The sequence below is a fragment of the Lolium rigidum genome, chromosome 3, assembly GCF_022539505.1.
Source record: "Lolium rigidum isolate FL_2022 chromosome 3, APGP_CSIRO_Lrig_0.1, whole genome shotgun sequence".
Classification (NCBI taxonomy): domain Eukaryota; kingdom Viridiplantae; phylum Streptophyta; class Magnoliopsida; order Poales; family Poaceae; genus Lolium; species Lolium rigidum.
The window spans coordinates 58692047-58704958 of record NC_061510.1 but is presented as its reverse complement, the minus strand read 5'-3'; positions in this window follow the sequence as shown (position 1 = coordinate 58704958).

Genomic DNA, 12912 nt, shown 5'->3' with positions numbered 1-12912 from the left:
TGGGAACCGATCTGTAGTACAACAGGCTCATGAGATACAGATCATGGCAAAGGAACTTGAGCTCCTCAAGTGTGTGCTACCGGACAAGTTTGTCGCGGGATGCATTGTCGCTAAGCTTCCCCCTTCATGGAGGAACGTTGCCACTTCTCTGAAACATCAGAGGCATGAGTTCTCTGTTGAGAATATCATGGGCTCTCTGGATGTTGAGGAGAAGGCGAGGGCAAAAGACAAACACACTGGAGGAACCGAAGGACGTTCTGCTGCCGATATGGTACATAAAATGCCCACAAGTCCAAGGGAAAGAACAAGGGAGTCTCCCAGACTACCAACTTCAAGAAGAAGGGGAAAACAGAGAAGAAAGATCCTTGCTGGATGTGTGGCGAGACAGGCCATTGGGCTAATCATTGTCCACAACGCAAAGGAAGGAAATGTCAGGCTGGACAGAACTCAAATTCTATCAGCATGGTCATTGGCAACACAGAGGAAGGAACTACAGGGTATGGTAATATGTTACCTACTGTTCTTTCGGTGTTTCAGCCCACTGGAATGGTGGGTTGATACAGATGCCAATGTTCATGTGTGTGCCGACATCTCCATGTTTACCTCTTATCAGGCCCGAGATTCCTCGGCAATGATGGGGAATGGGTTACATGCTACCGTTCGTGGTGTTGGCACGGTAGATCCGAAGTTTACTTCGGAAAGATCGTGCAACCGAAGAACGTGCTCGCATGTCCCTTCTATCAAGAAGAATCTCGTTAGTGGCTCCCGTCTTATGAAAGATGGGTTTAAGTTGGTGTTTGAGTCCAATAAAGTTGTACCTGTCTAAGTATGGAACTTTTGTTGGAAAGGGATATGAATGTGAGGGAATGTTTCGCTTCTCTCTAGAAGACTTCGTGATAATGTTGTGAACCATGTAAGCACTAGTGTTAATGAAACTAATGTTTGGCATTCACGACTTTGTCATGTTAATTTCGGTTGTATGACGCGGCTTGCCGATATGAGTTTAATTCCGAAATTCACCTTTGTCAAAGGCTCTAAGTGCCATGCTTGTGTGCAAGCAAAGCAGCCTCGCAAGCCTCACAAGCCTGCGAAGGAAAGAAACTTGGTACCACTAGAGCTCGTGCATTCAGATCTATGTGAGATGAATGGTTAGTTGACAAGAGGTGGAAAGAAATATTTCATGACTTTGATTGATGATTCCACTAGATATTGTTATGTGTATCTCCTGACAACTAAAGATGAGGCTCTTGATTTCTTTAAAATCTATAAGGCTGAAGTTGAGAATCAACTTGAAAGAAAGATAAAAAGGGTTCGGTCCGATCGTGGTGGAGAGTACTTTTCTAATGAGTTCAATTTATTCTATGCGGAACATGGTATAATCCATGAGAGGACGCCTCCCAATTCCCCACAATCCAATGGGATTGCGGAAAGGAAAAAACCGTACTCTAACAGATCTGGTTAACGCCATGTTAGATGTTTCGGGTTTATCCAAGGAATGGTGGGGGAAAGTTTCAAAAAAAAGGAATGGTGGGGGGAGGCTATATTGACTTCGTGTCATGTCCTAAACCGTGTTCCAACCAAGAATAAAGAGATTACCCCTTATGAGGAATGGGAAAAGAAAAGACCAACACTCTCCTACCTACGAACTTGGGGTTGTTTGGCTAAAGTGAATTTGCCAATCACCAAAAAGCGAAAGCTTGGACCAAAAACCGTGGATCTGTGTCTTTCTTGGCTATGCTGCCCATAGCATTGCTTATAGATTTCTTGTGGTGAAATCTGGAGTGGACGACATGAATGTTGGCACCATCTTTGAATGAAGAGATGCTACATTCTTTGAGGATATATTTCCTATGAGAGATATGCATGGCATGTCTAGTTGGGAATCTGATCCAATACATGAAACTCCTATGGAGTCTGATGAGGAATCTGATGATGAGAGTTCAGATTCTGATGAAGATGACAATGAACCTCCCACAAGGAGTAAGAGACAAAGGACTTCAAAGTCTTTTGGTAATTATTTCATTGTGTATCTTGTGGATGATACTCCCACTACCATTTCAGAAGTTCTCGCATCTCCCGATGCGGACTCATTGGAAGGAAGCGGTTCAAAGCGAGATGGATTCCATCTTGGCTAATGGAACGTGGGAGTTAACTGAGCGTCCTTGTGGGTGCAAACCTGTAGGATGTAAATGGGTATTTAAGAAGAAGCTTCGAGCTGATGGTACTATTGAAAAGTATAAAGCTCGGCTTGTAGCCAAAGGCTATACCCAAAAGGAAGGCGAAGATTTCTTTGATACTTACTCACCTGTGGCGACATTGACCACCATTCGAGTACTACTGTCATTAGCTGCCTCACACGGTCTTCTCGTTCATCAAATGGACGTTAAGATGGCTTTCCTAAATGGAGAGTTGGACGAGGAAATTTACATGGAACAGCCTGATGGTTTCGTACTACAAGGTCAAGAAAGAAAGGTGTGTAAATTAAAGAAATCTTTGTATGGTCTAAAACAAGCACCCAAACAATGGCATGAGAAGTTTGAAAGAACTTTGACATCTGTGGGCTTTGTTGTCAATGAATCCGACAAATGTGTGTACTACCGCCATGGTGGGGGTGAGGGAGTTGTCCTATGCTTGTATATGGATGACATACTAATTCTTGGGACAAGTCTCAAAGTGATTGAGGAGGTAAAAACCTTCTTATCTCAGTGTTTCGAGATGAAAGATCTTGGAGAAGCTCATGTTATATTGAACATCAAGCTATTGAGAGATGAGAATAATGGGATTACACTTGTGAAATCTCATTATGTTGAGAAGGTATTGAGAAGATTTGGCTATGTTGATTGCAAATCTTCTCTCACACCTTATGATCCTAGTGTCTTGCTTCGAAAGAATGAAAAGGCAACTAGAGATCAATTAAGATACTCTCAAATCATTGGTTCTCTCATGTATTTAGCTTGCGCTACGATGCCTGATATCTCGTTTGCTGTGTGCAAACTTAGCCGGTTTGTGGCCAACCCGGGAGATGATCATTGGCATGCTCTTGAGAGAGTGATGCGCTATCTAAAGGGAACCATGAGTTATGGAATTCATTATACCGGGTATCCAAGAGGACTTGAAGGGTATAGTGATTCCAATTGGATTTCGATGCTAAAATGAAAGCCACAAGTGGATATGTTTTCACTCTTGGTGGTGGCGCTGCTTCCTGGAAGTCTTGCAAGCAGACCATCTTAACGAGGTCAACTATGGAAGCAGAACTCACATCATTAGATACGACTACCTGTCGAAGCGGAATGGCTTCGTGAGCTCTTGATGGACTTGCCTATGGTTGAAAAACCAATACCGGCCATCCTCATGAACCGTGATAATCAAACCGTGATTATCAAAGTGAAAAGTTCTAAGGATAATATGAAAAGTTCCAAACATATCAAGAGGAGATCGAAGTCTGTCGTAAAACCGAAGAACTCCGGAGTGATAGCATTGGATTATGTCCAAAGTGCTAAAAATCATGCAGATCCTTTCACAAAAGGACTATCAAGAAACATGATAGACCTTGCATCGAGGGAGATGGGTTTGAGACCCACTTGAGTTGCCGAGGGGGTAACCCAACCTATGTGATCGGAAATTGCGTGAAGTAGGACCTGGGAAAACAAACCGGAGTAACTGAGTTGAGAGAAAATTTAATACTCCCACTCCGCCGTGCATGCAATTCTCTCATAGCTACCGTAAGGAAGGTTGACAATGTCTTAATGTGTTCTGAGCGGCTCTTGATGAGCGAAGACGCCGTCCTACAGGGCGATCTTTTGAAGAACACACCTATATGAGTGACACTACTAGTCATAGTGTGGGAGATTTGGGTGAATCTCTAGTAAGATCATGAAGGGCCGAGGAGTATGACTTATAAGCTCCACCCGAGGGGAAGGCTATGGTAGCCTAGTACCGTGCCGGCATTGAGCGAAACTTGCTGCACAAAGACTGACAATTCAAGGCATAGTCCATTGTTCAGTTGTAGTCAAGCGTAGCACCTTGCCTAGGTGGAAGTTCAACTTTACAGTCTCCACCGAAGTGCAGGTATATTAAACAGTGAATGGAACTAATGTGTCATCTGATGTGCATATGAGATCTGGTGGGGGATTGTTGAATGTAGATGGGCTGCAGCCCAGTAAGGCAGCCCATGTAGTCTACAATTCCTGAAATCTCAAGGCCCATCATGTTGGCAGCTTGGGACAGCCTTGGGGGACAAAGTTTAGTCCCACATTGCTAGTTGGGAGAGAGTTGGAGTGGTATATAAGGGCTGCTGTTCTAGTCATTCCAAGTGAGTGAGAATAGAAGGAGCCCTCGCTCACTCCTCCTCCTCCGCCCGCCCCGCCTCGCCTCGTCACGTCACGTCACGCACGCACGTCGCGTTTCGTGACCCGAGTTCGAGTTCGAGACACACTCAAGGAAGCCTAAATTTTTGCTTGGTGCACCAACTGAGTTGAGTACGTGTCGACATGCATGTGCATGCTCGCCGCGTGTCCCTGGCTTCCTACGCGTGGCAACGCGGTTGGGGCGGCTCTCCTCCCAGGCTATTCAAGGAGACCGATCAGATCTGGAAAACAGTGCTCTTAGATCTCTCTCTCTCTCTCTCGCGAAGTTCCTTTTGCTGTGCTACTCTCTAGTCTTCCCCATCCCGGCGACTGCGTGCACAGCCGTCCGGGAGAGCAGGCCTCCGAAACCCCGCCCGTTGAGATCCTGCACCGGGAGACGGGCGATAAGGTTTTTGGGGGAGCGTCTCGGCGCGACTGCTCGCTGCTGTTCGTCTTCTTCATCGACGGTTCGGCTGCTTCATCGACAGATCCGGCTACACCATGGGCGACATCAACAACTCCCATGGTGGTGGTGGTGCTGCTACTGCTGCGACCTTCCCGGTCACGATGTACGTATTTTTCCTCTCCTACCTTGCACTGCTACTTGTTCCATGTTCAGATCTGATGCATGTGCTTAGTCTGATGTGTGTGGTTAAGTATGCGTGTGCATCTGTAATCTTGCTTTCGGTAATTAAACTCACACGGAAATTGCCTAATAATCCAACAGTTTTTCCTATGCCAAGTAGTTAACTGTTTCCCAATACCAGAACCACCACCCTACTATAAGCGTCCTAGTAGAACTAAACTACCAGATATTACCCACCAACTAACCCTAACGAAACCAGTAACCAAGACGTATCTATGCAGTACTTTTGGAAAATCAAATTGATCAATTTATTCTCTATTAAAAATAGAAATACACCAGCTATCTGTTTCGTGGTAACCAGTGTGCAGCCACATGGGCTTGGGTAAAGGTCGACCCTGATGAAACTCGACTCAATTGCCATTGTCCTAGGTTGTATATATTTTGTCTGCTTAAAGGCTAAACACGCTGGCGAAACCATGCACCATGTCTGGCTCCATACTGCAACTGCAATCTGGTCATACAGTTATTGGTACAATACTAGTACAATAAAACTATAATATAGGACATAACGCATTCTATTGGTCCACAACTTCGGATGCAGGTACTCTGTAACTGGACACATATACTTTTTGCAAGAGCCATGTCAATCTTGGCATAAACAACATACCAGGATGGGGTATTCCTGATTAAGGCTATAGGAAGAATCTAGCCTGTACGGCCAACATTTTTTCTAGACAAGTTGTGATAAACTTGAGATAACAATAATGTTGTAATATGCTAGTTAGCAAGGGGGGACTGGCCCAAACGAAGATTACCGAATCCATTTGTTTAAGGCCATTATTAGGTCAGACACTGACCGGAAGACGGCAGAGGTTTGCAATGCTTCCAAATGTTGCATTTCACACTTGCAAATGCAAAAAACACCATTAAATCAAACTTACCCCTGCATGAGATCTCTCCAAGATTTGGCACTGATTAACTATCTTGTTTGCACGCATCATACCATCTTTGTCAATGCGGCGCTCCAGGTCTATGGTTTTTTCCATGAAATGGTCGCAGTTTTGTTTCCCCGTGGTATTGGTGATACTCCCTCTGTTCCACCAAAAGCGTCTCAACTTTATCAAAATTTGGATGTATCTAGGAGTATGCCAGAGCTGTGATTTTATTCCGCTATTTGATTTATGTAATCACTCCCTGTGATCCTTGAACTGTAAACTATAAGAGGTGTCCATGGGTACACCTAATAATGTTCAAAAGCCTAGTTTCGTCCATGTGAGTTTACCGTTAACTGAAATTAACTTTTAGGTGACGAGACATTGGTTATTGAATATTAGTTGGCTAATTTGATGGTCAGACGCAAAAGCAAATGAAGACAACGATCTAATTCAACTGTGACTGGTCTGCATCCTAGCATCTGTTCTACTCGTTCACAAAACCTCCTGCTAGCGCGACATGCGGAACCTTATTGCTGCAGCTGCTGCTCCGTGGAGATACCTGTCGTCGGAATCGCTGAATCGGCTACTTGGCAACTTGGCTGATGGTGCATCCCTCTTAGACAAGCTATGCATGTGCACCCACGGCAGGAGCACTATCGTGCGTCCCGTCCCACGCCGAGGCTACCAACAACTCTCGTAACCAAACAATTCTCACTTGAGGCACAGCAATGCCTTCGCAGGCGATTTTCTTTGGCCTGTCTTCAAAGCTTCTAGTCTCGTCTCTAATGGCTGCCTATTCTCTCCCCTATTCTGCTGGCCACCTTCTCCTTGCATATACGCCTTCGCCGAGGTCGTGCAACTGCCCATGCCGGCCGTCTTCTACTGACCTTGCCGCAGCTGCCGACGAAGTGCCAATTGGTCACCATGAGCGGCGATCATGCCAGCAGCCTCCTCCCCGCATGAGCGGTTGATCGGCAGACGAGGACGGGTGTAATGGAAGTATCATTCAATGTGACTTTGTTAATTTAACACCGGGCTACGGCCATATGGTACGAGAAAAACTGTAATTGAATACGGATCACTACAGGAATGGGCCGATATGCCGAGGGCCGGGTACCCTCGGCGTAGCCTGTTTTGGCCGTCGGCGTAGGCTACACCGAGAGCACCCCTCGGCTTAGCTCCTCGGCGGCTACCTCCCTCGGCATAGTCACTATTGCCGTCGGCGTGTTCCTACGGGTTTCAACATGGGTGGACTTGTTGGTACAAATTTACTACTAACCATGACTACTGCAAAACCGATCTTTGCCCGGCTATTTCGATCTTTTCCATGTTTCTAGCCAAGACACTTGGCTAAGGCAATACGCCGTTAACGGCAGGCAAGTGAACGTACAATTTTCTTTGGTGAGTGCCATGGAAAATCACACAGCAAAGGCCCTTGCCGAGTAGCGAGTACGGGGAAAAGACACTCAGCAAAGAAGCTTTGCCGAGTCGCCTTTTGCCAAATGGTTTTACTAGTTGGTTGCCGAGTATTTTTAGTGCATGCATGTCAAAGATTAAGTTCTCGTGTAGTGCATCATGCGCTCATTTATGAAGTGATAGGGTGCAATCTTAACGCTGCTGTGTTGAAGAAGTGAAACCCTAAATGATGAAAATGCTGCAATAAAAATGGCTATGTGAATCGATTGTCGTCTAGAAAATAGATCACAGCAAAATCGAGCATGCAAAATGAAACAAGATTGCCGAGACATTACGTTGTGGAGTGAAATATAGAAATGCACCTACAGTGGGTAGTACGATCAAATTGTTTCTCACGGCCTGTCTAGCGGTCTTGTGTGGTGGTACACCCAAGGATTTGGCTCCCGACAGGAAAAAAATCCCGGGGGTGCTCGGGATTCCCGGTTATCGCGGTTCCCGGGAAATCCCGCCCGGTTACCGGACGAATTCAAAATCTAAAATTTAAATTCAAAGAGATTATTCGCTAAAATTATATAGAATATTCGCTAAAATTTAAAATTTAAATTTTTTGCAAGAAAACAAAAAAATCGGGATTTTTTACCCGGTTAGACCAATTCCCGGGGGTGGTCGGGATATTCGGTTCCCGGCCGGGAACCAGATTTCCCGGGCGGTAACCAAATCCCTGGGTACACCTACAATGTTCTTTTTTCTTTTCTTTCGAAGGTGCATGTATAATACTAAGAAGCAGGAAAGGCTATAAAGGTATTGCCAGAGGGACAACCCAAACATACCGAGACCGTTCGTTTTGGTCTACGTGGGCACGAGGACACAGAAACGGGACCCAGCAGTGAGGAAAATGGATCAACAACGCGCAAGGATGGACCAATTTCTGACCTAAATTTAGGCTAGGAATACGTCTGCGGACGCGCCGCAGACCATCCGGTGTCACCCCACGTCCTCCCGGTATGTTTAGCAGCGACACATGACCTCTTTTGTACAACATGCCCGTACTGGCGAGCGGTGCTTGTCTTCTGCACTGCCATCAATGCCACTGTCGCCTGCTCGTTTTTGTAAAACAAGACATCGCGTCCATCTCCCACAAACCATTGCCATTGCTATTGCTAGTTGGAGGCAAGATTGTTCCCCAAAACATTGCCAGCAAACACGCGCGTCTGCTATGGTCAAGGGATCGTGGTCATCGAGGAAGGGTGGTCGCAACGACCATGAGGATGGCTCACGGCTCGCGGCTAGTGCGGGTTGTGTTCGCCTCAGTGTGTGAGCCGCCTACCACCCAAGCGCATCCGCCAATATATCCCCATGGAGGATGGTTCCTTCACGGGTCGCGACATGCTATGGGATACGAGGATGCTAGTGATGTGGCCCGACTTCCACCTTCAGGGCGGGTGTGGCAGCTCAACGCACGACAGGCCTGGTACCTCTCATACAATAGCAAGGGTCTGTGAGGCACCAAGAGATTGGACAATGACATGCTCTACTCCCTCCGGGTCTATGGCATGATCCCTCCTACGCCCCGGACTCTAGGGCATGGGACTCGCTCCCTAAGTAGGAGTTGGGCCTGCAGTGCCACGACGCCTTACTAGGTGACAACGAGTGGGATCAAGACCAGAATGACGGTACCGTGGATGAGGAGCCGCACGTGGGCGACGACGACATCCTTCGCCAGGAGGCCCGTGATGACACCCTTGACTACCTCGACCTCTTTGCGTAGGAGCGGAAGCTGGCAGTGGTCGTCAAGTAGGAGGAGTCCCCATTCAGCCGCCCAATTTGGAGGATCTGGACAACTGGGATGACATCGCCGTGCTCCTATGGGACTCTGCACTGGTGCAAGGGCTTCATGCCATGCCGCTAGTGACTCCACCACGCCGGATGTCACCATGGACGACGTAGCCTACGCCTGGTTTATAGCCCCAACGCCTACACCTCCTGCGCCACAGCCACAACAGACGATGAACTAGCCTCCGACACCTACGCCACCATGGCCCTGGTTGCCACTGGTCATCATTTAGATCGATGACGTGGACAGGTAGGTGACGCCAGTGCAAACTCTAGTTGTAGGGTTTATTTTACTTTTTTGTCTTTTGTTGCCACTATGTAAAATTATATTTAGTACGAAATATTAAGGTAAAAATGCATCGCGCCGCTGGGTTTGTCCCCAATCCAAACGGATCAGGGGTGGACACAACTTTTTTTTTTCTATCTGGAAGCCAATCTAAACGTACAAAAGCGAACACATTTGGTGGCTGAAATGGGTCGGCCCGTTGGAGATGCTCCTCTAAGAGATAATTAAGCAGTACAAGGGATACAAACAGAGAAACAAGGTATACATAGATTTGGTGAGCTTTTGAAGAAGCAAAGACATATGCACTTGTTTCGCTGATGCTATGATGTTAGATTCATGTGACTGCAGGTTCCGCACATGTTGTCCGAGCTAATAATGAGCAATGCTCAGTCTAATGGTGGAAATGCAATGAACCTGCATCTGCGTACAAACCAATTACCAGTAACTATGTCAGTAGGGTTTGAGAGCATGGACAGCTCCAATTTTGTCAACATTTGCAAGAATTAATCTTGAACAACAGTGGACCTGTCGGTATCAAAAAACAAACGTACTAAGCAAAGCAAAATCCAGAATGATTTACTTGCCGATAATCGTACGGCTCGATCTTGTCAATGTATTATGTATGCATATAGTAGCATTTCAGTCTTGATCTGTACAGATTCTCCAGGGAAAATGCATCAGATAATAGCATTAAGGATCTCTAGAGGACACCATGACACACAACGTGTATTAGAAATGTCAGTATACTAACCAATATTTCTCAAAATCATTAGTCACGAACAAAAATATTGCTAATTGCATATACAATTGACAACATCTGCATCCAATAACGGATGTGATCAATAGTGTAGTATAGACTACTACCAGTAGAGTACTTAATTAATCTAGTATCACTAGACCCCAGGCTTGTGATTGCAGACAAGCTGATAGAGAACATACACTTGTAATTCTCCTGTGCAACACCTGAAGAAAAAAACAAATAGTGCACTTGGCGCAATCGCCAATCCTGTGTTCTGCCGCTGGTTTCACAGGCTTGTGGGAAAGTTCTCTTGGAAGCGGTTTCGGTTCCCCTAATTAGACTTAATCTAACGTGTGCGCGACAATAGTTTGCAATTTGCAAGAAGCGTTTGTTCTTATTCTCCCACCATATAAGACAAGTACAGTAGCCTCTAGTTGTTGCTCCTAGACTGATTAAATTGTTAAAGTAGCCTGTCAGCTTGTTTGCAAATTTCTTGGGTGAGATTCTCCAATGGGTGTTATGTGCTGAAGTACTACGTTGTTATATTTTATTCTAGTTGCGATGAAAGTTTTCTTTAAGTAGTATTCCCTAGTTTGGCCTTGCCACGTACCCTAAAAGTACAATTTATTTATCCAAAATTAGTGTTCCCAGAGAAATTCCAGAATGCAGGCCATTTCCACTGAACTTCAAAGGGGTGATCGGATGTAACGGCAACTTCATTTCAACCTATCAACGGAAATGAGAGTTAATTCACTTAATTAAATGGATAAAGAGATGAACGAAAAAAATACAGTTTGACATACCCAGAAAAGAAATACAATGACAATGACAACTAGATTCGATCAATGTAGATCTAGATGCATGCATCTTTCGCTTTCCCTCGTTGCTGACACGGCTGTTTTTGTTCATGTTGCATATGTATATGATATGTCGCAACTTGTTGTACCGTGGCATGCACCTCCCTTCACTACGGGAGAGATGGAGTATGCCGACGGCCGCCAGCCGTCGGCACAGTCCAGAAGGCCGTCGGCACAGGCTGTGCCGACGGTGACCGTCGGCATAGCGTCGTCGGCACAGTTCTATCATTGATGTTAATATTACCATATCTATCATATTAACCCTTTGGCCGTGATGTCACACCTCTATATTTTTGAATTCTAAACAATTACTTAAGTAAATAACAATGAATATATATAAATAATAATAATATAGAATTTGAAAAACAATTAAATGATTTTAATTTTTTGTCTTTTTATTTAATATGGAATAATTAATATCAGTAAATGCGAATTTGGCAAATAATATGTCTAAATTGATCAGAAAAATGAGAAGAATACAAATATGACATCCATATCATCTTTTGAACCTACAAAGTTAACTTACCCAAAAATCATGAGCATTAGATCAAGTACCTCTAGTTCAAATTTGACAGACTTTATCGAAAATGAGGTGGGAAACGGCCTCGGCATGGCATAGTTTGCTTGAAACAAAGTCATATTTGGCACGTGTGTGGACCCTAGGATGGAAAGCAAGACCGCGGACGCGGATTTCTAATCCGACCCACGGACATCCATCTTTTCATTTTTAGCGTGCCTAAACGGTTTTTATTTGTGAAGCAGCTACATGGGGCGCATTTTAGTATGACGTGAAACCTCCGTGCGATGATAGTAGACCACCTACGCACCACCTATCACATGACATGTGCATGCGTTAGCTTTTTGGGAACCCATGCGTCTTCCGGCGGTGTCCCGCCGAATCCGCTGGAAACTGACCGGATTTGAACTAGGGGTGAACTATCGGTCGCTTCAGAAATTCCGAAAAAATTGTTTTTAGTTCAACGACGCATCATTATATGTGCTAATTTTTGTCCGTTTAGTTTGTTCGCGAATGGGTGCACCCGCACGCCCGGTACGACGATACCGCATGTCCCGGGGGTCCTGTTTTGGCCAGATGGCAATTTGAACGAAGTCAAAAAATCCCACGGAGCCACGTGACGTCATTTTATATGTCATAGTAACTATTCCTTTTGTCAAAACTGGGATACGAAAATTATTTTGAAAAACCCTTCACGAAAAGGGCTATCACGTCCGGAGTTCTAGGGATTTCAGGGGAAATGAGGTGGGAAACGGCCTCGGCATGTCATAGTTTGCCGAAACGAGATCATATTTGGCACGTGTGTGGACCCTAGGATGGGAAGCAAGACCCCGGATGCGGATTTCTAATACGACCCACGACCGACAATTTTTTCATTTTTGGCGTGTGTGAAAGCCATGAAACCTCGAACATTATAGCTCATTTCTAAGAATATTTGTTTAGATATTTGAAATATTCTATTTTTTATATTTTTCTATGATAGATCTTGTTTTTCTGCAAAATTTGATATATTATACTTATTTTATCAATTAGATGATTTAGTTATGCTTTTTTTGAAAACTGTCATGCAGAAATAGAAAAAACCTATGCCGACGGTATAACCGTCGGCACAGGTCTGTAGTAAAAAAAAAAGAAAAAAAAATGTTGTGCCGACGGCCAGACTGGTCCTGTGCCGACGGCCAGAACTATGCCGACGGTGACCGTCGGCACAACCGGTCTGTACCGACGGCCATTTTAACGCCGACGGTCATCCTTGTCGCCGCGGTCCGGAGGCTTCTGTGCCGACTGCCCCGATATTTGGCCGTCGGCACACACGACGGCCGTCGGCACATCTGTGCTCTCCCCTAGTGCTTGTGTGGCTGACATCTTCACTGTATATCGTTCTCAGCACCGTCACA